Below are 25,144 nucleotides of genomic sequence, written 5' to 3' on the forward strand. Positions count from 1 at the left end.
GCCTAGGAGCATTCGGTGCTCCAGCGGCACAGGGTGAGCCAGGCTTGTGGAGGAGGCCGCCTAGGAGCATTGGGTGCTCCACCGGCACAGGGTGAGCCAGACTTGTGAAGGAGGCTACCCAGGAGCACACAACGCTCCAGTGACACAGAGTGAGCAAGTTATTTTCCCACAATCACATGGTGAAGAAGCTGGAAATCTACACAGTGATTACTAAATTTGTTAATTTAATCATTTTTATGAAAACAAACATATTTTTCTAAAGAGTTCTTTATGCAGGTATAAACTAATTCTCAAAAATGTTAAGGTTTATCAATTATTGCAATAAAAACAGATGAGAGCTCATAAATTAAATGTCTAAGCCTCTCTGTGAAGTAGTAATTATTTACTGTACCTGTTACTTGTGTAATGCAAGCTAGACAATCAGGATTACATTACGTTAGGGTACAGCTGGCAATGAAAAACTCAAATTTCCACACAATGGGCTTCATATTATCATTTGTCAGACCAGATATTACCATGCGATGGGGAGACATAGATATGGCCAATCTCAGAACTCCTGAAGTTACATAATTCCTCATCCACCCCAAGCACCAAAGATCCCCAGCAGAGGTCATACACACCTGCTGCCCAGAAACCACCAAAATGCATTCTTCCTGCAGAGCTGACAGGCTCCCCATGATTCTTGCTTGTTTTCAGAGAGGCCTGCCCCAAACCCTGTGAGAACCTGCAACCCACACAGGGCAGCTGAAGAGGGGCAACTACTTCTTAGTTGCTGTGCATTGTATTTTGACGAGCTTCCTAATCACTGTTGCCACTTCCTACACATTGCCTTCAGAATTTACAGTTTTCACACCATACAATTTTAAAAACAAGTGGTTGAGCATTGTGCTCTTGTTAGATGTGTGCTTTACCTAAGCACTTCTGGGTGCTAAGTGAAGGTAGGGTTCACACATGCACACTCCATAGGGAACACAGTGATATGGCCGAGTGTATGGATAGCTTGTCATAAAATACTGGTAACAAACTGCAAGCAATATTTTTGTTACCATTAATGATTTAGTGGAATTGACCTCTATACCAAGAATCAAGCTATATACTAATAGGCAGGTTCGTAAAAAATTACGTTGTAGTGGGCCACAAGCCAAACTAAACCAAACCAAACTAACTACCGAACTACCTCATGAATATTAATAAGGTAGGTTGCAAATTGCAACTCACTACAATTGGAGGCCATCACAGGGATTATGGCATGTGGGGGTCAGAAGACCTCTATGTCTCTGATTTCAGTTAAAGGAAGCAATTTTTCAATGCAATCTGTTTTTCTTCAAGGAAACCAGGCTCCATTTAAAAAGAAACTTTTAAAAATTTGTTTCAGAGTTTGCAATGGTCCCAAACGTATTTAATATTTACAAAGGGAAAGATGTCCCCAGGGGACTCCTTCCTTCTTGTGAAAGGGTTACCACCACAACTTTGTAGTTGGTAACTTTTGAATGATTTGCACCCGCTATTTCACCTTGAACAATGAATACATATGGATTGGAATCACCAACAAGCCACTTCCAAATAGTGATTCCTTATCCATTTCTAAACCCACTTTAGGAGACTTTTACATTTTACTGGCTCTTAAAGGGGCTTAGGACATTTTAAAAAGTATTTTTTGAGTCACAAACTTTGAATCGGAAATGCTTTGTACATCTGGTCCATAGTCTGTTACCTGTTTGAGGTCTTGTGATTTGAATCCTTTAAACCACACCTGTTCGGAAGAAAACTGCGTGGACCGTTTCCGGGCTCCCTGATGGTTCCTTTGTAGATTCTAATGACATTAACAAGGGCATAGGTTGATGCATGGGCAAGATTCTAATATTTCCTAAATCGGTTCAAAATTATATGTGATGGCTATATAGTTTTGTTAGGCCATGTGAACTAGCCAAACTTGTTTGTGTGCACGAGGATATGTGTAAAGATAGGAACCATTATAATTTAAATTTAAAGTTAGGAGATTAAGAGATTAGCGTAATTTGCTTTCGCATAAAAACCAGAAATTTTGCGAAAATTATGTAAAATTAAAGGTAATTATGTTAAATGCAAAACCAACATTGAGCACTATATTTCAGGGGAAATGCATGCTTGCATCAATTTGTGACCCAAGAACATGTCGCACTAAAAAATAAAGCAGAAACCACAAGTGTGTGCAATAGCTGTTTGTGTTGTTGTCAATTGCAGTATTCCCAATCGCACATGGTAAAACCTTGCTGCAATTGGTGTGTACTTACGCAACATGGTATAATGACGTAATTTTAGAATTTTAGAGAAACAACTGTAACGGAAAATTATTTAATTCACACAAATTATGCCAACATAACGAAAATGTCGCTGGTGCCTAATTAAAATCTGAGCTCTTACTGAACAAGCACTGTGACAGAAAAAGAGCGCACCTGTGAATAAAACCATCTTTAGCAACATCTGGAAGACTCTGGAACAATATGACACCCTTCAGTTACCTCTGAGCAATTGTCTGCCACAGACATTATTTGCCTGCCGCAGGCATATGTGCTGGTCTTGCCAGCTATCGAATGTATACTGCTTTGATATTGATATGTAATATATCTATCATACGTATCCTGAGTGTTTGGCAGAGATGTATATATTCGATTGAAACAATCGCCTGACACTAGGCTTGTCACTGTTCCGGAGGCGTTAATTTCTAAGGAATCCTGGACCATCTGTTGAGGTGCAAATTTCTGCCTCCTTTCATCTAACATCTTAACACATACTTTGTGCATTTTAGTATTTTCATTTAAATATATGGTGTGCAGAATAACTAGAAGAGTGGTGCTTGGGTAGAGCGCTGGCATAATTTCACTGACAGGATAGAGGTCGCAACTTCTCATAGGTCACTGAGTGAGAATCACACAGAGAAAGCACATTTTAATCAACAGAAGTGCATCTTCACCGAACGAGGATGGGCGAGCAGTGTGCAGAGATCTGTTTTACTATGCACAGTTCAGTCTACCCTGGTGCTAATGAAATGCCCCACTCTTCTCCATCAATATGGCAGGCAGGACATCATTCAACCATGCAGTGGTACCACTGACATAAAGGAGTGCTACTGATCCATTCCAGGATGATGCTCAGATATCTCGGGACGCTACTCGCATATGTTGTGGTGCCAGAGAAATATGCCAGTCTGCTGCTCTAATATACCAATGGGCCACTTAATGGGGTAGGATGCTCCTCAACTCAATATGCAAAGGATGCATATCAGTATGCCTGGGTACCACTAATTCAGGTGCAGTGCTGTTCAAATATGCCAGTGTGTGGGTAAAATGTACCAAGGTGCCACTCCAGTGTCAGATTACATCTGGGTGTGCCATGGTTACTGCTCAATAGGACTATCACATATGTCAAGATGATACACAAAGATGGCATAATACTGGTCAATGTGCCAACGGTGCTGCTTAAAGTGATTGGGGTCCAGCCCTGATGTTTTGCTGGGCTGAGGCCCCACTGCTGCTCTCTGTGTGAAGAGGGGCCCTGAAGACTGGGGGGTTTGTGTGTGGCTCCTGGTAGAGGCAGGGGAAAAAGGCAAGTAGCACCCATCTTTCTTGTGCAGTGATACTCACCTTATTTGGTGCTGGTGCAGCAACTAGAGCAGCAAAAATCTCCTCTTATCCCAACCATTCAGTCTGCTCCACCAAGAGAGGGCAGAGCTTTTCAAAGGGCTCTGCCAGCTCTGCGCTCACCATTGCAGCAGAATGAATGATTGAACATGGAGGCACACCATTAACAGTGGCAAATACAGGGACCATCGCCACCCAAGGAAACTAATAATGCAGCTCCTGAGATTCAGTGTTCTGTTCTTTGTGTTGAGATGCAGTGATCTGTTCTGCATGTTAACAACTTTTGCTTTTAAAGTTGTAGCTGTCTTTTCATCTTCCAATCCTTTCTCCACACTGTCCACCCGGAGTGAGATAACACACCTTTGTTGGTGGTGTGTATTATAGTTGTCAACACGCAACTACAACGTTGACTGCAATGTTATGGGCACTTCACATCATTTCTGGTCCACAATGTCGAGTGCTGTTGAAAACATAAATTCGGTTCTCCTCCACAGGATCAGGCATCTAAGAATAGAGTAACCTAAAGGAACACGTTTTGAGAGAAGGACATCCTTTGAGTCACAAGTGTAAGGAAATCCACAGCTCATTTGTCCCCTTAGAGGTGAGTCACAGTCACAATGCCATTCGTTCCTAGAAGCAGGAATACTTCCAAGATTGCATGCTCGTAGCTGGTGACCTCAAACAACTTCTGGAAGCTAAAAGCAGCAAGTTCATCAAGTGCCCTTTTTAGGGATCTCCTACAAGGAAAGGCAAATCCAGCCTATAACCTAACAAGTAAGATATTTGGGACTCTCTTTTGTGTGTCTGCGTTGTAGAAACACTGTAATCCCTGCTTGCTCTTCTTTTTTGTAGGCGCCTTGCAAATCCATTTGCCATGGAGAAGATCCAAAGAAATGAATGCAGTATCAGTTCATGAATGTCCTTCACTGCACTTGATCCTTTTGATTGTTGGAAGTGCTATAGGAGAAGGTTTGCCTTTGCAACTGAAGGGTGCGTCTATTTCATCATTAGTTCACTTCATCTTCCACTATGGGTGATGTCCATCGACAGTTTTCATGAGCATTAGGTATCATTTTGGTATGTCCCTGGAGATCTTACTCTGAAGTTATGATTTGTTCTTATCAAGTGAAAGAGACATCTCTGTTGATTGTAGTGGTCACAAGACAAAGGGAACTAACTGGTACACAAGTTCCCTTCCCTACTCAGAAAATGACTACTTCTCAAGCTCAGCTGAAATATACTTTACGGAATTCTTTTGGGCCAATTTATGAGTTAATAAACTGCTAGTTAGTTTCTATCATGGAAAATCAATTCTCTGCCACCTGTAGAGAGGATATCAGGGCACAATGTTCTGCAATTAATTATCCGGTAAATGTCAACAGGCTCTCCCTGCCGTTGAATGGGATGTCGTAAAACTTACTGGAGCCTTTTCTATCGACCTCCTCGAATGTGGCAGGTGGTATGGATTGTTTCTGTGCAAAGTGAGTTTAGCAAGATTGGATTGCTCAGCTGTGAATGTTTTTGTCCCAGTAGAACAACTGAGAACAAAAGGCATCCGCGCAGCCTTCTTCTGCCTGGGGGTAGCTCAGCCGAAGAACACGGCGCGCGCTTCCGTTTAGGTCTCTCGCGTGGGCCCTTAGACTTGATGAAGTTGTGCGTTAGACGGAGGCTCAGAAGGTACATGAGCCGCCATGAGTCTACAGCCCAAAGGCTATTCACAGCTCGATAATTCTCAATTCCCTACCAGTCGGCTGGTGAGATTGCAATAGCATCCTTGGATCCCTATGCACCTAACTGCAACCAGCTGACAAATCAACAGCGCTGGCGCACCCTCCACTAACATACAGCCCAGAAGCAAAGATGAAATGAGCATAACCATAAAATATCGCACTATCACAGAGAACAACATTACATTACGACGGCAGCCTAATTCTGCATTGACACCAGTCTGTGCTTAGCACAGGGCGGAGCTTCAGGGATGTTGCCCCCATGGGTTCGGGCATTCAAATAATGTTTGCCATTAAAGCCCTCGATTAACATTGCCCTTGGCAGAATTCATTTCCTTTCCAGTTATAAGGTTGCTGCATTCTTTAATTTACAATGAGAGACATGCCAGAGGGACCCCAGCACATTCTATAGTCTCTGCGCACGGGCCTTGTGTTACCAACAGTGGCGGAAGTGCATTATAGGACGTGAGGCAACTGCTATCATGAGTGCAATGGTGTGTGCGTGGGGGCGGGGTCAAAGGTGTGCACAAGAACCCCCTTCCATAATACCAAAGCGCGCTGGGGATAAAAGAAGTGTGCACAAACGCTGTGGCACCTCTAGACGATCTAATGTGATATGCCCAGTGCTTTAAATGGGCCGGTGCTGTCAAGAAAAAAGTAATACTTTTAATTGGAGAGTACTGGCACTTACCAAAAATAAGCAGGTACTCTGGTACAGAGTCCCTGCACTTCTATTTTTCCATTTCCAGCACTGGATACGTCCCTTGCTGATCTGAGCTTTATCGACTGCAGCTTCGGTAGGGTCCCCACGCTTCTCTTCAATTTAAATAAATGACACCGGTGTTTGGGACAAGGGTCAGATCATTAAATCTCCCGGTTTTTGGGACAAAGGTCAGATCATCTAGGGAAGCAAAAGTTAAAGGTATGCTCTCTTTTAACAGACCCATACAAAGAATGAAATAATTAAAGTAGTTTATCTGTTACTGTCAGGCAACACAGTCCTCTGTCTGCCCCCAGGAGAGAGAGAATGGGGAGCAGAGAGAGGTGGGTGGGGGCAGGTTGGGGGTGCAGGGTGGGAGGTCAAACCATAGCTAATTTTATATATGTAGTCTTGTAAATAAATGTGTGTGTGTGTGTGAGTATATATATATATATATGTGTATATATATATATATATATATATATATATATATATATATATATATATATATATATATATATATATATACATGTATAGGCACTCATTCACAAAGCTACGCAAAAAAAGGGACAGGCCAGATATAAAAGTGAAAGTAAAGTCTTTAGTCCTTTTATGTCTGACCTGTCCTGGTCTTTGCTCCTCAAAATCTGGTCACCCTAAGCTTGGGGGGTTCTGTGTCTTGGCTGTGCTAGGCATGAGAGGTCAGGGGGCGAGGCACATCTGGATGCTGTCCCATCCTCTCACGGTGTACTCGCCCTCATTTCACCAGGCACTGAAAGAGAAACAGAAACGTCTGCTTTCTTAAGCTTTCTGAAAAGTCACCATGAGGTTCCAAATAAAAGTGAACACAATGGTGATTGAGAAATTGTGTGGTAGAGCGAACATTGCTGGAAGACATGTTCCATCTTGTCTTCAGGTGAGGCAAGCAATATAACTTTTACCGAGCTCACATATGTAATTTATTATAAGTCTAACTGCATGATTATGATAATTTTAAACATTATGTAGCAGACAACAGAAACTAATGTGCTAATAACAGGTGTTAATTAATAATTACTCCCCAACTGAATAGTTCCCATTTTAGCAACTTCAAAAATAAATGAAATGTCAATCTTTATTTAGGATTAGTTTCAATAATGTTGTGGGACTGCAATGACTTTTAATTCATGTGGGTGGATCATTTAGAGGTGATTAGAGGCAGCAAAGTAATTAGATGGTGTAAGAAATTGGGTTACTGATTGTGGGGGTGAAATCCTTCTCAAGCAACAACCACAATTCTTCTCAGGGTGAAGTCACAAGGAAACCCTAAATTAACCTGTGCTCAACCCTCGGGTAGCTTGGCAGAGAGCACTCAGGCTTAACTCAGAGGTAATGTATAAAGTGTTTGTGCAACATTTCAAACAATAATACAGTGACAACACACCACAATAGAGTCATTTTGTTAGAAATGGGGTCTTTGGTTGGCAGTCAGGATACCCCCTGTCCAAGCAAGGACCCTCACTCCAGTCAGGGTAAAAGAGAATCACCCTCAGCTAACCTCCGCTCACCCCCTTGGTAGCTTGGCACGAGCAGTAGGCTTAACTTCAGAGTGCTAAGTGTAAAGTATTTGTACCAACACACACAGTAACTTAATGAAAACACTACAAAATAACAAAACACAGGTTTAGAAAAAGAGAGAATATTTATCTAAACAAAACAAGACCAAAATGACAAAAATCCACAATACACAAGTCAAGTTATCAATTCAAAAGCAAAAAGAGTCTTCATGTAGTTTTAAACACAGCGCTAATGCTGTTAGCGTGAAAATGTACCTGGGTGCGTCAAAAATAACCAGCACGGGCAAGTGTGCATCAAAGAGGGCTTGCGATGCGTGGATATCACTCACGAGCAAGACCTTGCGTTGTTTCTCCTTCAGTCGAGTCAGCATGCTTCGTTTCTTCTCTCCGCAGGAGAGCGATGCGTCGATTCGAACCACACTGTCGGGTCTGGGCAGGCTTTGTGTTGTTTTTACATGCCAGGTGATGTCTGCGTTAGAAATCCTGCCGCACGATGATCCGAAAACCAGTGTGGGTTGTGATCTCACCAGCCTCTGTCAGTGATGCTGCACGTCGTTTCTCCAGCTGTGGGCGTCGATCTCCCGGTCACATTGCAGGTGAGTGTTGATTTTCAGACGCAAAGCCAGCGGCGCATAGATTTTTCAGCTGCAGATCGGAGTCGCGTTGATCTTTTCCCCTCACGACGGTCGGTGCGTGGATTTCTCACTCTTGACCTGACAGATTTTCCTTTCAGGGTCTCAGGAACTGGATGGGCACCACTTGGCAGAGTAGGAGTCTCAGCAGAGGCTCCAGGTGCTGGCAGAAAGAAGTCTTTGCTGTTGCCGAGACGTCAAACAACAGGAGGCAAGCTCTAAATCAAGCCCTTGGAGAGTTCTTCACAAAAAGGAAGGCAACACAAAGTCCAGTCTTTGTCCTCTAGCATAGGCAGAAGCAGCAACTGCAGGAGGGATCCACAAAGCACAGACACAGGCAGGGCAGCTCTTCTTCCTCAGCTCTTCAGCTCTTCTCCAGGCAGAGGTTCCACTTGGTTTCCAGAAGTGTTCTAAAGTCTGTGGTTTTGGGGGCCCTTCTTATACCCATTTTGCCATTTGAAGTAGGCTTACTTCAAAGAAAAGTCTCTCTTGTTTGTGAAATTCTGCCTTTCCCAGGCCATGCCCCAGACACACACCAGGGGGGTTGAGGACTGCATTGTGTGAGGAAAGGCACAGCCCTTTCAGGTGTGAGTGACCACTCCTCCCCTCCCTCTTAGCACAGATGGCCCATCAGCAAATGCAGACTACACCCCAGCTCCCTTTGTGTCACTGTCTAGTGAGAGGGGCAACCAGCCCAACTGTCAAACTGACTCAGACAGGGAATCAACAAACAGGCAGAGTCACAGAAACGGTTTAAGCAACAAAATGCTCACTTTCTAAGATTGGCATTTTCAAACACACAATCCTAAAATCAACTTTACTAAAAGATGTATTTTTAAATTGTGAACTCAGAGACCCCAAACTCCGCATGTCTATCCGCTCCCAAAGGGAATCTACACTTAAATCATATTTACAGGTAGCCCCCATGTTAACCTATGAGAGAGACAGGCCTTACAACAGTGAAAAACGAATTTAGCAGTATTTCACTGTCAGGACATATAAAAGACATTACTATGGCCCTCATTATGACATTAGTGGTAAGTCCCGCTTACCGTCATGCTGACTGCCGCCAACATACCACCGGCGCGGCAGTTAACCGCTACCCATATTATGACACACACACACACCAATCCGTCACTATACAGACACACACATAAGTCCACCAGCCCAAAGGTCAGTGATAAAATGGCTGTACCAAAACCCACACCGTTATGCCAACAGAACTACGCCCACAGCATTATGACCCACAAATCACTGCAGCGGACATTCAACAATGGTAAACCATTGGGTGTACATACCGCGCACTCAAAATACACACACAAATACAAAACAACACCATATTGGACAATTCAAAATACACACACCTGACACACATACACCCACCACACTCACACACCCACACCACTCTTAAAAACACACCCACATTACCCACATCCCTTTACGACTAACAAAAAGTGTTACTACAGAGAGAGATACAGCAAGAGCACCCACACAACCAGAGCCACAGAACACCATCACCCATACACCATCCATGTACCTCACAGCACACACCCCAACACATCATCCCACACACCCTCACACACACCACTCACACTACACCCATGGCTCCACAAAGACACCCCAGGTTCTCAGAAGAGGAGCTAAGGGTCATGGTGGAGGAAATTATCTGGGTAGAGCTACAGCTATTCGGATCACAGGTGCAGCAGACATCCATCGCTAGGAAGATGGAGCTATGGCAGAGAATCATGGACAGGGTCAACGCCGTGGGACAGCACCCCAGAACAAAGGATGACATCAGGAAGAGGTGGAACGACCCATGGGGAAGGTGCGTTTCATGGTTGCAAGACACCAGATAGAAGTACAGAGGACTGGCGGTGGACCCCCACCTCCTCCCCCACAACTAACAACATGGGAGGAGCAAGTCTTGGCAATACTGCATCCTGAGGGCCGGCAGGAGTAGCAGGAGGAATGGACTCTGGTAAGTCAAATATCTATTATTATCACCCCCCTACCTGCATGCCAACACATACCCCCACCCTCACCCTCACTCCCATCACTCCACCACCTCACATACACCCCACCATCACAGCCCACCCCTCCCAATACCAAGCCCTGCATGCAACACCAATGCATGAACATCACTCACAAACCTGCATGGAGACCCATCACCAAATCATGCACACTTTAGACAATCACCTAGCCAACCAAATCACCACACACACTAGCCTAAGCTGCCACGGCAATCACAAACTAACAGGGCAACACACCCATGCACAATATGTCACACGCAGAAACTATAACACTGCATTTACATCCCCACAGATCCCCCACACAACGTCACCAGAGTGGAGGTGCCAGCAACATCCAGTTCCCACCAGAAGAGGCCCACAGTGATGACAGCAGCTCTGCATGCCTGGATCAGGATGACCAACCTGGCCCATCAGGGACCTTCGGACAGTCGGTTACCCAGCCACAGCCCCATACCACCACAGAGCCTCCCCCCTCAGGAAACAACAGCACAGCACCCACCCAGCAGGCCCATACCTCTGTCCCCTGGACACGCCAATCAGCAGTGTGTCCATCACTACAGGGACCCCGGGACACCCCACAAACAAAGGATGATCAGGGTTCAGGGAACAAAGGCACAGGACAACAGGGACGCTGGGAGGACTGCTGTGCGACAGGGGGAGGACACGCCCAGGGAACTGACTCTCCATGAGGCACTCACTAACATCCTGGGAGCATACCACCATTCCCAGGAGACAATGGGCCAGATACTGGACAAGTTGCAGGAGACCCAGCGGCTGCAGGAAGTGCAGTACCTGGGGATCAGGGAGGACCTGAGGGACATCCACACCTCCTTGGTCACCATTGCAGGGGTGCTGGCAGACATGGCCAACACCATGAGGAGGGAGGCAGTGGCACACCAACGGGCCCCAGACACTAGCTACACCGATGAACAGCCCTCCACCTCCGCTGCCGCTAGTGGACAGGAGGCCCGCCACAGGAACAACAGGCCACCAGCTCCCCAACCCCTGCAGAAGGAGAACCACTCCGCAAAGGGTTCCTGCGATCCAGGCACAAGCCCCTTCACACTGTCAAGACTCCTGCCAGGAAATAAGACTCTCCTGATTGTCACCCTTGCATCCCACTCTGTGACCCTATCCACCTTGAACTGCCATTGCCCCCCTTGGACAATGCACCTGTGATACAAATAGACTGGAACTCTCACCTGGACTCTCCTCCACCACCCCCAGCCTATAGAAATACCCCATCCACTTATTAGCACATAAATAAACTTCCATGTATAAAATACAAGTATTGAGTCTGTCAAGTGATTGAACTATGTATTCGTTTAACAATCTGTAGACATTGCAATTCAACTGTACAGTAATGTATACATAGGTATGACCTGTAGTTTGCTGCAGTCAATAAACCAGGAGCCAGAGTGGGGCAAAGATATCTGTAAATAGACATGCCAAAGGGTACAGTAAGTGGCCATAGTAGTGGGAATATCAGCCTGCCAGTGAAAATTCACAATACAAAGCTGCAATGGAAGGTGAAGTTACAGTGTCTTACCTGTGTGTCACTGGAAGTACTGTCGGATGATAGCTGTTCTATTGTCCCCATCCTCATTCTCTGCCTCCTCTTCTTCACTGCCCACAGGCTCCACCGCTGCTACACGCCCATCTCCAGCCTCATCCTCCTGCAGAAAAGGCACCTGGCAACATAAGGCAAGGTTCTGCAACATGCAACATGCCACGATGATCTGGCACACCTTCCTGGGTGAGTAGCACAGGGAACCACCTGTTAGATGGAGGCACCGAAACCTGGCCTCCAGGATGCAGAAGGTTTGCGCTATAATTCTTCTTGTTCGCCCATGTGCCTCATTGTAACGTTCATCTGGCATTGTTCTGGGATTCCTGACAGGGGTTAGTAGCCTTGAGAGGTTCGGGTAACCAGAGTCATCTGCAAATACCGAGGGATACCAGTTAGCCAAACACTTAGGGCCAACCCCATACCCATACAACACCATGTACTGGGTGTGGACCATGGGCTCACCAATTAGCCACACCCTGTGCCTCTGAAGTTGAGCCATCACATATGGGGTTCTGCTATTTCTCTGGATAAACGCATCATGCACAGACCCAGGAAACTTTGCATTGACGTGGGAGATGTACTGGTCTGCCAGGCACACCATCTGCACATTCATCGAGTGAAAGCTCTTTCAATTTCTGAACACCTGTTCATTTCTCCAAGGGGGGACAATGCAATATGTGTACCATCAATTGCCCCAATAATGTTGGGGATATGTCCCATTGCATAGAAGTCAGCTTTCACAGTGGCTAAATCCTCCACGTGAGGGAAAACAATGTTGCTGCGCATGTGTTTCATCAGGGCAGACAACACTCTGGTCACCACTATTGAGATCTTTGGCTGGGACATCCCTGCTGCCAAGCCCACTGTCACTTGGAAGGAGCCACTTGCTAAGAAATGGAGCACTGATAGGACTTGCACAAGAAGGGGGATCCCAGTGGGGTGACAGATAGCAGAGATCAGGCCAGGCTCCAATTGGGCACACAGGTATTGGATTGAGGCCCTGTCAAGTCTGTAGGTGAGGATAATGTGCATGTCCTCCAGTGTTGCCAAGTCCCCCAGGGGCCTATACATGGGGGTATGACTCCATCTCCTATTCATCCGCAGCGGTTGCAATCTAGGGGGCAAACGGTGAGCAGCTGGTCAGTATTAAACATTTCCAAAAGGTACAGTGCATTGCAAGTTGTGGCAGAAACAGTATGTTGTTCTATAGGGCAAAATGGTGCCTATGTATGCTGTAATGCAGTTAGGTGCCGTGGCCTGCCCCCCACTGAAATGGCGCCAACCTGTCCTGTTAGGAGGGACATGTGGAAATGAGGTAATGCTGCTGACGTTGTGTGCCGTCGCGGGTGGCGGTCGAGTACCGCAGTGCAACTACTCATTGGTTGTCATTGGGCCCTATGGGTTACAGTAGCCAATGGTGATGTACGCCGATGGTGACGGTACGCACCGCCGTGGATGTGACCGCCATTTTCTATCTGTTCTCTCACTTGCTACTTCATCTTCAACAGGAAAGGACCTACACTGCAAGTGCTGCTGTGACCTGCTGTGACCTGTTTCTGGAACCGACCATGGCTCGAGTCACTGGGAAAAGGGCCCCTGCCTTCACCGCTGCGAGTTGGAGAGACTGGTGGATGGGGTCCTACCCCAGTAATGAATGCTGTATGGGCCTCCAGACCAACAGGTGAGTACACTGTGGGCACGATGCAATGGGCATGAATGCATGGAGTGCTGTATGTGAGGGCCTCGTGTATGGGGGGTGGTTGAAGGGTCCTGGGCAGGGTGCTGCATGTATGGTGGGCAATGTATGTGCATAAGGGGATGTGAGGGATATGGTGGGCCATTAGTGTAACAGGCCGAACAGTATGACTGATACCCTTTTTCTATGTGTATTACCTCTGCAGGTCAGCACCCATCAGAAAAAGAGTATATGGCATGCCATTGCCAAAGATGTGCTGTCCCTGGGGGTCTACGGCAGGCGGAGCACCCACTGTCGCAAACAGTGGGAGGACCTGAAACGCTGGGGACGGAAGACGGCGGAGGCCCAGCTGGGGATGGCCTCCCAACGAGGAAGGGGTGCCCGTCGGTCCCTGACCCCCCTGATGTTCCGCATACTGGTGGTGGCCTATCCGGAGTTGAATGGGCACTTGTGGGCATCACAGCAGCCACAAGGGGGTGAGTTCAGTTTCCCAATATACTAGTTGTGCGTAGTGGGGTGGTATTCGGCTGGGGGATGTGGGCCTGTTGGTGCCCCTAGGCCAGGCAGGACATTGCAGGGTAGGTTCCATGTTGGGCAGGGGCTGATGAACTCCACCTCCAAACAAGCTAGTGGGCATCCACTACTGAGCAGGGCTCTGTGAGTCTGAGGAATGCTGTGATTGGGGTTAGGTATTCCTGTCCATGGGCTGGTGACTAGCATTGTGACTAGTAGTGCTTTGCCTAGTGCATAGGGCTGTTCCCTGTGTGTGTGTGTTGTGTACGCCAACGGTGGTGTTGTTGCTGCCACTGACCCAGTGTATCCTCTCTCTCTTCCCCCACTTTTTGTTTTGTCATCCTATCCTTATGTGCATTAGCATCATCTGGCGGAGGAGCAGAGGCACCGGCGACGGAGTTGCATCCCACATGGCCCATGAGGCCTAATCCACCGACGGTGTGGGCACCAGTGGGACGGAGGGCGAGGAGAGCACCACGGCGGAGACAGGAGGGGACAGTTCTGAAAGTGATACCTCCTCCGATGGAAGCTCCCTAGTGGTGGCGGACACCTCTGTGGCCACCCCAACTACAGGTACAGCCGCCACCACCGTACCAGCAACCCCCTCCCAGCAGCCCCTCAGCGAGTTTCCCGTGCCCGCTCACCCAGGAGGGTGGGCATCTCCTTCGCCCCAGGCACCTCAGGCCCTGCCCCAGTGAGCCCTTCTGTCCTGAGTGAGGAGGCTATTGACCTCCTGCGATCTATCTCTCTTGGGCAGACACCATAGTGAATGCCATCCAGGGGCTGGCAGGACATTTGCAACAAACAAATGCATTCCTGGAGGGCATTCACTCTGGAATGGCGGCCCAACAGAGATCATTCCAGGCTTTGGCCTCCTTCCTGATGGCAGCCATTGTTCCTGTCTCTAGCCTCCTCCCTCCAGCTTCCTCTGCCTAGTCCCATTCCCCTGAACCCCAATCTATCCCAAGCACACAGGCAGACCAGCTTGCACACAAGACAACACACAGGAGTGGCTCAGGCAACATCCCATAGGCACTCACCCATACACCATCCAGATGCAGACACACCAACATCCACTGCCTCCACTGTGTCCCCCTCCTCCTCCTCGTCCACCTCCCTCCCAGTAGCATCTCCACTCATACCTGCATGCACTACATCCACACCCACTGCCTCCATCACGCCTATCACAACACGCCCCTCACTGGCAGTCACCACCCCCACATCCATGCACACATCCCCTGTGTCCTCTCTCACTGTGTCTGTGCCCCTTCCTCCCAAAGTACCCAAATGCAAGCACTCAGACACCCAACAGCCATCCACCTCAGAACAGCATCCAGACCATGCACCTGCACCCAAACACAGCAGACAGACACCTCCTACAACCACTCCCTCTTCTTCCACTCCCAAACCTTCACCCTCTTCCCACCCCAGTGTCCCTAAGACGCTTTTGCTCTCCACCGTTGATATCTTCCCTACCCCCGTACACCATTGATCTCTTCCCTACCCCCGTCCTTTATGTCGGGCCACGGTGGTCAGAACCCAGGCTAGCACCTCGGCCACCCAGTGCACGGCCGCAGTTGTTTTGGCAGCTATTGCAGGTGTGAGAGGCTCCAAGGAAACACCCATCAGCACTGCCAGTGTGCCTGCACCAGCTGCCAAGGGGAAGGGCAAGTATGTACCACAAGCTGCCAAGGGGAAGGAGGCACCACCACTTGGCAAGGAGGCACCACCACATGGCAAGGCCAAGGGCAAGGTAGCACCACCACATGGCAAGGAGGCAACACCACATGGCAAGGCCAAGGTCAAGGCGGCACCATCACATGGCAAGGCCAAGGCGGCACCACCACATGGCATGGCCAAGGGCAAGGTGGCACCATCACCTGGCATGGCAAGGGGCAAGGCTGCACTGCCACATGGCAAGGAGGCACCACCAGACGTCAAGGGCAAAGGACCTGCCCCTGCAGGCATGAAGGACAGGAGGCCTGGTGCCGGGACTGAATCTGAGCCTCCAACACCAATCATGGCGCTTCAGCCCCAGTGGGCAGCCGTCCGAGGATGCAGGGGAAGGGCTGGAGCATCCCCCCACCACTGGCAGCACCGCCACCAGTCCCGCCACCAGCACCACTGCCAGCAGCAGCAGCAACAGTGGGCAGCCGTCTGAGGCTGCAGGGGAAGGGATGACGCCTCCTCCCACCATTGGCAGCACCGACACCAGCACCGGCACTGCCGCCACTGAGCAGCCGTCGCTGCCGGTGGGCAGTGTGTAGTCCTGTCTCCATGGACTGTAATGTATCCTGACCACTGCAAATTGTGTGGGTGTGACACCCAGGTGAGAGACTGTGACCTTGCACTCCCCAGGATCTGCATCACAGGGCACAAAGCCCCCTCCAGAACCAGTGGAAGAAGGAATCAACTCACCCCCTACTTGCCAGGTTGAAACACACTGGGCACAAAGCCCCCTCCAGAACCAGTGGAAGAAGGCATCCACTCACTACATCGTTGCCAGGATGAAGCACATTGGGCACAAAGCCCCCTCCAGAACCAGTGGAAGAAGGCATCCACTCACCTCCTCCTTGCCAGGATGAAGCACACTGGGCACAAAGCCCCCTCCAGAACAAGTGGAAGAAGGCATCCACTCACTTCATCCTTGTCAGGATGATGCACACTGGGCACAAAGCCCCCTCCAGAACCAGTGGAAGATGGCATCCACCTGAGAGACTGTAGCTTTGCACTCCCCAGGACCAAGCAATGTGCAACCCACCCACTAGAGAGACTGTGGCTTTGTACTCCCCAGGACCAAGCAGTGGGAAAACCACCCACTAGAGAGATTGTGGCTTTGCACTCCCCAGGACCAGGCAGTGGGCAAACCACCCACAAGAGAGACTGTGGCTTTGCACTCCCCAGGACCAAGCTGTGGGCAAACCACCCACTAGAGAGACTGTGACTTTGCACTCCCCAGGACATCGCACAGGGCATGGAGCCCCCTCCAGGACAAATGGTGTTGTACCATCTTCCGGCTGAGGTGCCCTGTTCCCTGTCCCCCTGAGGTGCCTGTATATTTTTGACCTGATGCTCCAGCAGTGTTCTCTCCATGTTGATGCAGGAGTAAGGTGGGGCCTTGACCTATGTGATGTGGCCCTGTGGCCCACGGACAATATGGACTGGGCAGTGTCCCTCCATTTGTATATATGTAAATACTGTTTTGATTTTTTAGGATGTATTTGTAGTTTTTTATCGTATTACACTCACGTCAATCACTTCCTTTTGTCCTTGCATTATTCCTGAGCGGTGCGGGGTGGATGTGTAATGTTAATGCATCTGTTTGTGTGTATGGTGGGGGTTTTGCATGTTGTGTGTGTGTGTCACTCTCTTTTTCCTCCCCCCTCCCTTAGTGTGCTAGGCGGCAGTACTCACTGTGGTCGTCGTCGCCGGCGTTGGTATTCCTGGTGTAGGAGGAGGTAGACCAGCATGGGGACACCTGCAGTTCGGGCTCCATGGTGGCATGGTTGTTCCCTGAGTCTCCAGAGGTGAGTCGTTTCCCTTCTGTGTACTGTTTCCGCCGTGCTTTTGATGTTGATGGTACTGCCACGGAAAAGGTGGCGGATAGGCCTCTTGTAACAGGGTGGGTGGTACATTGTCTTCTACCTGACTGTTGGAGATTACTGCCACAGTGCTTGTTGCTACTGCCGTGGCGGTCGATGTGTTAAAGTGGCAGTCTGTGTGGGCAGTTCCCGCCGTGGTCATAATTGCTTTTTTTTACCGCCGGCCTATTGGCGGTATTACCGCTGCTTTATCACCATCCGCCAGGGTTGTAATGGGGGCCTATATGTCCTACCTTAACCATACACTGCACCCTGCCCTTGGCACTACCTAGGGCCTACCTTAGGGGTGCCTTACATGTAAGAAAAGGGAAGGTTTAAGCCTGGCAAGTGGGTACACTTGCCAAGTCGAATTTACAGTTTAAAACTGCACACACAGACACTCCAGTGGCAGGTCTGAGCCATGTTTACAGAGTTACTAATGTGGGTGGCACAACCAGTGCTGCAGGCCCACCTGTAGCATTTGATTTACAGGCCCTGGGCACCTCTAGTGCACTGTACTAGGGACTTACTAGTATATCAAATATGCCAGTCATGGATGAACCAATTACATACACATTTTGTATAGGAGCACTTGCACTTTAGCACTGGTTAGCAGCGGTAAAGTGCTCAGAGTAACAAAAACAGCAAAAACAGAGTCCAGCACACATCATCAACCTGGGAAACAGAGGCAAAAGGTTAAGGGAGTCACATTTGGGATGAAGTAATCCCCTCCGTCAAGGTCATAATCTGGGCCATTGTGTTTTAAAGTTTTGATAGAAAAGATCGCCAAGAGGTGTAAAGCGGCGACTGTGGATATTCTGTTGTGCCGGAACGGGTCAAAGTCACAAATGCAGGCCGACCACAATGGAGCCCGGGCCAGCTATAGGGACCCCAGTAGGCCTACTGAACAGAGTACTTTAAATCAGGGTTTGTGGAGCATTGCGTGGATCCACATCAAAGATGCGTTGCACAGTCAAAACAATGTATCATTTCCAAGATGCGTTGAGGCTGCAGTGTGAGGTCCTGGTACATCAATGTTGAGGATCCTGGCAACGAGAGCTTGCGATGCGTAGTCCTGAGTCAGGGATGTGTCGCACAGATGGGGAGATACATCGATTTGAGTTGCTGCAAGGCTGCGATGTGCAGTCTGGGGTCATTGTTGAGGCTGTCATTGGTGAGAGATGCAGGGGCCTGCACCAAGGATGCATCGCGGAGCAGCAGTTCTGAAGACAATGTGGGCTGGTGAAGTGGTGAGCGTCCTTATGATGGGTCCATTCCACGCAGCAGCAGAGGTGCATCAGCTCTGATGAGGGTTGTGCCGCACTGCAGAGAAGATGCGTCGGTTCTGCTGAGTCCACAGAGGCTGTCAAAGCACTGTAAGCCCACTTCCAAGGGACCAGGGCTGATGTGACAACACTTGGCAGGGTAGACTCACAAATGGAAGAGTGCAGGTGCAGGTGCAGATGCAGGGTTGGTGGAAGCCTGTTATGTCCCTGAGTCTTCAAATCAGGAAGCCAGCCAAGTAGATATTGGAGTCATTCTTGGTTCTGGGTTGGAGAGATGCAGATCCAGTCTCTCAAACCCAGGCAAGAGAGCAGTAGGCAGAAGGCCAGTACAGCTAAGCAGGAGTCCAGCAGAATACAATCCAGCAGAGTGGCAGGCCCTCTGCAGCACAGCGGTCCTTCTTCCTGGCAAATTATCAACAGGTCTAGATGTGTACTAAAGTAGTGGTGTCTGAGGTCCAGTGCTTATGCCTATTTGTGCCTTTGAAGAGGGGGAGAAGCTTTTAGCAGTTTCCCTTTGAAGTCCTCCAGCATCCTGCCTTTCCTGCCCTGGCTCCAGACTAACAACAGGGGGTATGCAGCCCTTTGAGTGGAGGCAAGGGACACCCTATTCAGGTGTAAGTGGAGCTGTACCCAGCTTCTCACTCCCACCCTGCCACAGATGTCCCATCAAGGTACATCTAAGCTCCCTATTGTGTGTGCCTGTCTAGGAGGAATATACAAAGCCCAACTGTCAGCTACACCCAGTCATGTGACCAGAGACAGGCTACAGGCACTAAAGGGTTAAGGCAGGAAAATGCCAACTTTCTAAAAGTTGCATTTTCATAATTGCAATTTAAAATCTGACTTCACCATAACTTAGATTTCAAATTGTGATTCCAGAGACGGGCTCTGTCAGAACAGTTTTCTCTGTGTACCTGCCTACATCTCAGTGGAAACCTCTGCTACAATGAAGGGAAAGCTGTTTGACAGCTCTCCCTTCATTGGAGCAGAGTGTTTGCTGCAACATGGTGGCAGCTAGTAAAGCTGCTGCCAACCCACCTCAAACAGCTATGTCCTGGGAGGTGGGCACCCCGGACATAACAGGAACCGGGCCTGGGGGGATGGGGTCCCTAAAACCATCAATGGCTGCTTGTGGGGGGCCCTCCCATGAAAATAGCCCTGTGGAGGGGGTAGTCCCTGGGGCTGCAGGGGGTCCGAAACGGACCCCCCTTCTATATTTTTAATGTTTGCCCCTCCCCAGGTACAATTAGATTAAAGCCCCAGGGAGCTGGTGGTTTGTTTTTAGCCCTGGGTGGTCCACCCAAGGGCTGCAGAATTATGAAGCGCAGGAGTCTGCTCTTCCTTTTTTTTTTCATTTCCCACAGATCCGCTGTGATTCTGGGTGAATATTTAAAAAAAAAAAAAAGATTTTTATCCCGGAGGGCAGGGGGGGGATGGGGTTTGGGACCCCAGAGATGAGCAGTCAAGTTTTCCATATGGTGGCCCCTTTTGTTTTTTTAAATTCTTTTTTCAAAGGACTTGGCCAAAGCCGAGTCCCAACATGGCTGCCAATACTTCCTTGTGTGAGAGTCTATATCTGGGTGTCAGAGGGAGTGTGACAATGTCTGCCTGAATGTGAGAGTGGGTGTGAGAGTCTCTCTGAGTGTGCCAGTGAGTGTGAGAGTGTCTGTGCGGATGTGAGAAAGGATGTGACAGCGTCTCTCTAGGTATGAGAGTGGGTGTGACAGTGTCTCTGTGAGGGTGAGAGTGTGTGTGTGGGTGTGAGAGTGGATGTGACTCTCTCTAGATGTGACAGTGCATGTGACAGTGTCTATCTTGCTGTGAGAGTGGGTGTGAGAGTGTCTGGGTATGAGAGTGAATGTCAGAGTGTGTGTCTTGGTGTAAAACTACATGTGAGAGTGTCTCTCTGAGTGTGAAAGTGAGTGTGAGAGTCTGGCTGGGTGTGAGAGAGAGTGTGACAGTGTCTGTCTGGATGTAAGAGTGGGTGTAAGAGTGTATCTCTGAGTGTGAGAGTGACCGTGACAGTATCTGTGTGGGTGTGACAGTGGATGTGACAGAATCTCTATAGATTTGACAGTGCGTGTGACAGTGTATGTCATGCTGTGAGAGTCTGTCAGAGTGTATGTCTGGGGATGAGAGTAAGTGTCAGAGTGTGTCTCTAGGTGCAAGATTAGGTGTAAAAGTATCTCTCTTGGTGTGAGAGGGAGTGTAAGAGTCTGCCTGGGTATGAGGGGGAGTGTGACAGTGTCTGCCTCAATGGGAGAGTAGGTGTGTGTCTCTCTGACTGTGCGATTGAGCGTGAGAGCATCTGCCTGGGTGTGACAGTGTGTGTGACAGCATCAAGTGGGTGTGACAGTGTCTATCTTGCTGTTAGAGTGGATGTGAGAGTGTCTCTCTGAGTGTGAGCACGAGAGTGTCTGTGTGGGTGTGAGAGTGGGTGTGAGAGTGAGTGTCAGAGTGTGTCTCTGGGTGTGAGACTACGTGTGAGAGCGACTCTCTGGGTGTGAGTATGTGTGAGAGTTTCTGTCTCTGTGTGAGAAGGGGTGTGACAGTGTCTGTCTGGATGTGAGAGTGGGTGTGAGAATGTCTCTCTGAATGTGAGAATGAGCATGAGAGTGTGTGGGTGTGAGATTGGATGTGACACCATCTCTCTGGGTGTGAGGATATTTTTCTAGGTGTATGAATATAGATCTTTTTTTAAGTTTTGTGAGATCTGTAGATCCACCCGTGGATTTACACCAGGGGCCGCACTGAGCCTTGTGGGTGGATTGGTGGACCTCACAAAAATATGTTTTCAGGCATTTTTGGCCCATTATTTGATGCTTCATTACAACTTTATCACCCCCATGGGATCCGGGAACCTCTACCCTGACCCCATCAGCTCCATTGCCCCCCATATTTCAGCACCAGGGACCATTTCCCAACAAAATAAAATGGCAGCTACAACATGTCTGTCAGGTTGCGGCCAGCTAACCAGATTCTTCCTACGGTGTGTTGATTCGTAGATCGATCTGCTGTGGATCCGCAGAGGACCCACGTCCCTAGATATATATACATTTCCCTTAAATTACTCAAAACTACTGAACAGATTCACACCAACCCACAAAAAGCGTAATCTGTGAAACCGGATCTAGCTTTGTGTCAAATTTGCTGTAATTCCATTCAGCGATTTGGGCTGTCGGCATGTCTAAAGACCCTATGGAAAAATTAATGGGGAAAACGTGTTTTGGCACCCACCCCTTTTCTCAGCTTGATGAATCACCCCAAAACATTCAAGACAGCAACTGACCTGACCAAAGTATAAGTTTTGAAATGTTCATGAAGATTTGTCAAGCAGCGCCAAAGTTATTGGCAAAACAAAAAATGCTCGGTCTATGGAAACTAGGTACTAACTATAACTACCTAGTGGCGGCCGCCACTATGTAATATATATATATATATATATATATGTATATATATATATATATATATATATAGACATATATGTATGTATATATATGTGTATATATATATATATATATATTAATACACACACACACACAATTCGGTATAACTTACTGTAAGTTATCTTCTTTAATGTCTATATTTAGTGCGCCCTGTACAACAGCATACAAATGTATACTAAAACATCCTAGCATTTAGTAAACCTTGTAGTGAGCAGCAAAAGTTTAAATATTAAATTAATTCTTATACACCACCCACAAACCTGTCATCCCGAATGACTCTTGAAGTGGCCACCTTACATATAGTGATAGGTGCTACCACGTGACTTGCTGGTTCATAATGTCACCATAACCAATGACTACAAATGATTGGCCACCAGCTCTAGGCTGCAGGGACAAAAAGCTTAGCCTCATTCTAGATCGTCCTGCCAATATTAATAGCTGTCCTAACCTATGCCATGCACCTTACTCAAACCTATATATTTTGCTGAATATTTATGTGGATGGGTAAAAAACTGCAGCATATCTAAATTTTTGACTTGTCTGCTATTAACAAGCACGGCTATCCCTATTCTAAACCTGCTGAAGCTGTTCATAGGTGTGAAAATGCCCCTCATCTACACAAAAAGCCAGTGGGAAAATATTTGTTCAACCAGATAAATAGGATCTGAAAAAGACAGTCTTTCCTTACTGCAGCCATTCCACTGCAGACCATTTCATTCCGGCACTGCTCCAAAGTCAAGGTTTCCTCCTGCATCTGAGTACAATGCCAAATCCTCACTCTCAATCCTTTCTCTCCTCCAGAGTGGCAAAAACCTTGAAATTGACCAGAAACTCTTGCCACATCTGTAGATTCTTAAAGATCCCTAGGAGAGAACTGCTAATTGTGAAAGGATGTGCAGACTCACTGGAGACTGGCTGTGGATCAGTAGAGGCAATACTTGGGTAATAAGGCACTGCTGCTGCTTCTGGGTAACCTTTTTGGGCAATATGCAGCATTGCAACCCTGCTTCAGATGCAACTACCTTTGTCCATTGTTGGCCTTGAATCTCTTTTGCCCACATCTATTTCAGTTCCTAAGAATGACAGCTTTGTCTTAGGGTTTTTAGACTTTTTTGGGTGCTAGCGCTGCACCCGTTTGCTGCAAAATTTCAAGACTCCAAGCAGAGATCAGCCACGTGCAAATCTTTAATGAATCTGCTGAACCTAGTCTGGGTTTGTTTGTGTTCAGATCTGAAAGGGACCATTCCTGGCAGTTCATGCTGGACTATTCCTATTGGAGCAGGACAAAGACTGACTATGCAACAGCTAATCTCTGTCAGAGTGATGTAGTGGGTGAAAAACAATAGGCTGGAATGCAGGTCCATCGATTGCCTGTTCCTGAGATAATCAAGTATTTTTTCTTTTTTCCCTTTGATATTTGTTTCTGTAAACATGTACCATCAGTCATTAGAGTTTTGACATTAACTATTAATATCTGCCAACCTCAAAGTAAAGCAATATAAAAAACTTTTTTGTATGTGGTATACTCTGGCCAGGCTATAAATAAGGGGGTGGATGTTGGAGGAATTCAAATGTCCTAGATGTCAGAATGAGGGCGGCGACTTGATTGCCATTGAGCCTTAGGTGTTGTATATAAATTATCTTTGTACATATGCCATGTCTATGTTTATAAGAAGGACAGGTTGTCGAAAATGGGAAGGAAGTGAGGGATGGAGGGCAGAAATAAAGGGCACAGACAAGAATGCTAGAGAAAGAGAGGTGGGTGGTGAAATAGGTAAAGAACAACATAGATAATTGGTAAGCAAAGGGAGGGGCAAGAGACATTATCAGTAGTTTGTAGTCAAGGAGTTTCGAATTGTGGTTAGTTAGTTCTCTTGCTTGTTCACCAAGTGATGCAGGGGTGTACGGACCTCCCCCCACTTAAGCACCTCAAGTGGGGTTGCAACTCGGTGCCATGGTTTGGTGAAAGCAGTGCTTAATTTGTGCTTGTTGTTTCCGGTGCAAAGCACCGGCACTTATTTTCAAGGGCCGGCGCTTATTTTTCTGCCTCAAGCATTTACTGTGAGCAAGAGACACATATGAGAAAGATGTGGGAAGAGAAAAACGAAAAAACGGCACAAAGGGAGAAAACTGTAAGAGTGAGCTGAAGGTGCTGGGAGTGGCTTTAAATGGATTAAAGAGGCCCGAGATGGCTTCAGGATTACGCTGTCTAAGTTTTCCCTGTTTGCACAGTTAGTTGCGGTAACCTCGTCTTTAAGAGTAGGGCTTTGGGCACCGGCACGTTTTTATTTACAAATTAAGCACTGGGTGACACAGGTCCTACTAACCATTAATTAGCTATTAATAGACCTTCCCTGTCTGCAGATCTAGCGATAAAGCCCTCAGAAACCTCAGATTTGATACTGTTAGGCATTAAATGGCAGAGAGGCATGGGATATGGGCAGATGTGCACAGCAAAAGAAGGAGAGGAAGAAAAATTGACAAAATCACAAAAATAGGGAAAGAAAAATGGACAAATAGAAGAAAGCAAGCATGAGAGAAAGGTAGGACAGAAAAAGTAATGAAATACAAACGATGGGTAAATAGAAGGAGGAAAGAAAGGGAGAAGAAAGGAAGGATGAAAGGAAATAAAGGTATAAGGAAATAATAAGAAAAGGTGAAAGGCAGGATGGTGGGGTAAAAAGATTGATAGATGGCAGGGTTAGAGGGTGTATGAATGAGCAGAAGAATAGATAGTTAAGAGGGTGAATGAGTGGAAGGTTAAGGAATGGAAAGATGGGAAAAGTG

Source organism: Pleurodeles waltl, chromosome 10 (assembly GCF_031143425.1).
Source record: "Pleurodeles waltl isolate 20211129_DDA chromosome 10, aPleWal1.hap1.20221129, whole genome shotgun sequence".
NCBI lineage: Eukaryota > Metazoa > Chordata > Amphibia > Caudata > Salamandridae > Pleurodeles > Pleurodeles waltl.